Source organism: Muntiacus reevesi, unplaced genomic scaffold (assembly GCF_963930625.1).
Source record: "Muntiacus reevesi unplaced genomic scaffold, mMunRee1.1 SCAFFOLD_159, whole genome shotgun sequence".
Taxonomy (NCBI): Eukaryota; Metazoa; Chordata; class Mammalia; order Artiodactyla; family Cervidae; genus Muntiacus; species Muntiacus reevesi.
The window spans coordinates 156215-158715 of record NW_027077849.1 but is presented as its reverse complement, the minus strand read 5'-3'; the positions used below and the strand labels follow the sequence as shown (position 1 = coordinate 158715).

The 2501-nt window shown below is 42.7% G+C and overlaps 1 non-coding gene across 1 annotated transcript; it reads left to right on the top strand.

Moving 5' to 3' along the window:
• The first annotated feature begins 461 nt into the window (after positions 1 to 461).
• Positions 462 to 568, top strand: LOC136155187 (U6 spliceosomal RNA). The gene has a single exon (XR_010660714.1). It is a non-coding gene; the product is annotated as a U6 spliceosomal RNA (small nuclear RNA).
• Positions 569 to 2501: the final 1933 nt, after the last annotated feature.

Genomic DNA, 2501 nt, shown 5'->3' with positions numbered 1-2501 from the left:
CTTTTGCTTTATTTATTTGAGACATTGCTAGTAGATGAACATATATATATACACTGTGCTTGGTTGCTCAGTCATGTCTGACGCTTTGCAACCCTTTAGACTGTAGCCCTCCGAACTCCCCTGTCCTTGTGATTTTTTAGGCAAGAATACTGGAGTGGGTTGCCATTTCCTTCTCCAGGGGATCTTCTCGACCCAGGGATTGAACCCACATCTCCTGTGTCTCATGCGTTGCCAGCAGATTCTTCCCCTGCTGAGCCATCAGGGAAGCCTAGTATTTGGATAGAAATGTGTAATAGTTATATCTGCTTAGTGACTTACTGTTACGAAGTATTCCACTTTTATTCTGAAAGTGCTTTTTGCATGAAGGTCTAGTTTGTCTGGGATTGATATAACAACACCAGTTTTCTTTTTATTGTTTTCTAAGGCTGATCTACATACGTGGTTTTAAAAAATCATATTCTGTGCTCGCTTCGGCAGCACATATACTAAAATTGGAACGATACAGAGAAGATTAGCATGGCCCCTGCGCAAGGATGACACGCAAATTCGTGAAGCGTTCCATATTTTTAACGGACCACCAGCCCAGGTGGGATGCATGAATCAGGTGCTCTTGCCTGGTGCACTGGGAGGACCCTGAGGAGTCGGGTGGGGAGGGAGGTGGGAGGGGGAATCGGGATGGGGAATACGTGTAACTATATGGCTGATTCATGTCAATGTATGACAAAACCCACTGAAATGTTGTAAAGTGATTGGCCTCCAACTAATAAAATAATATTTAAAAAAAAAATAAAAAAAAAATAAAAAATCATATTCTGCTTTTATGTTATCAAAGCCTGATTGTTTCTTGTCGTATCATCTTGGGTGTTTCTAGCATTGTAACATGTAACTTGCTTCAAATGTAGGCACTAATAAGATACTGAGATAATGTCTTACTTGGTTGAATTTAAAAAGTAATGAGCATGATTTTGAATAAGTACTGAAGTTGTTTTAGGTTTCTCTTATTTTAAACGTTAAAAAATGTAGTTTTGTCAGGAAGAGACTTAAAGATTTATATTCTTGAGCAGATATTACCGGCGTGCAGTATACATATCAAAACCTGCAAGAGAAAACGAAATGAAAATAAATATGCTGTCCCTGTCTCTTCCCTGGTGGCTTAGACGGAAAAGAACCTGCCTGCAATGCAGGAGACCCTGCTTCAGTTCCTGGGTTGGGAAGACACCCTGGAAAAGGAATGGCAACCCACTCCAGTATTCTTGTCTGGAGAATTTCCTGCACAGAGGAGTCTGGTGGGCTATAGTCCATGGGGGTCACAGAATCAGACACAACTGAACGACTCACACTTTGACTTTTCATCCCTGTCTCTTAGTTACACATGTCCCCTCCACAGAAGCAATCACTGTGTGATTAACACAGGTAACAGTGTAATCACTGTGACCAGTTTCTTGATTAGCTTTTCACACTGTAGTCCACAGAAACCCAAATTTTGCAAATTCAGCTTGTTAGGTGGGCAAATATATACACTACTGTGGTAAACTCTAATTTGTGTCTTCATCACAAGGTAGCATTCTAGAACATGCATTTTAAATCATAATGATAACTCTCATTCAAGCTCCAGAACAGTTTTTTTTTTTACTTCAAAAGTTACAAAGCAGATACTGGAAGAGGATAAACAGCTTTCTGCTTCAGTCTGATTAGCCAGTCCTTCAGTTTCGAAATCCTACTGGTTTGGGCTTTAACAGAAGTGGTCCCGTGGTTAAGATAATTGGGGAAATTCTGACAAGGATGGCTCATTTGCTAGTTATTCAAGGGGGTGGTTAGGAGGAATTTCTGTTATGGATTACAGTAAGGTGAAAGAATCTGTGTATTTTGCTTATTCTCTGTCTACATGAGCAACAAGTGCTGAGTAGGGCTAGAGGATCGGCTTCCGGGGTCATTCACTCACTCATCTGGCTGGCAAGTTGGTAGTCATTGTAAGGACACTCAGGTAACCTTATGGAAAGGCCATCCTGGGACCCAAATGTTGACCTTTCCATAAGGTTACCTGAGTGGCCTGAGTGTCCTGATAACCCAGAGGCTGGCTCCACAGTAAGCAATCCAAGGGACCAGGGTAGAAGCCACAGTGTCTTACAGTGACGTAGCCTCAGAAGTCACACGCTTCTGCAATGTTTTATTGGTCACTCATGTGTGCTTAGTCATGTTCAATTCTTTGTGACCCTGTGAACAGTAGCCCAGCAGGCTCCTTTGCTCTTGGGATTCTCCAGGCAAGAATACTGGAGTGGGTTGCCATGTCCTCTTCCAGGGGATCTTCTGACCCAGGGACCGAATTCGAGTCTCCTGCGTCTCCTGCATTGGCAGGTGGATTCTTCACCGCTGAGCCACTGGGAAGCCACTGGTCACTCAGGTCAGCTCTGTTCAGCATAGGTGAACACTGTGCTAAAGCTTGCATATCAGAATTTAAAGATTTTTAAGGATAGTCTTTGAAAGTGGCTCTGGTGCCACTC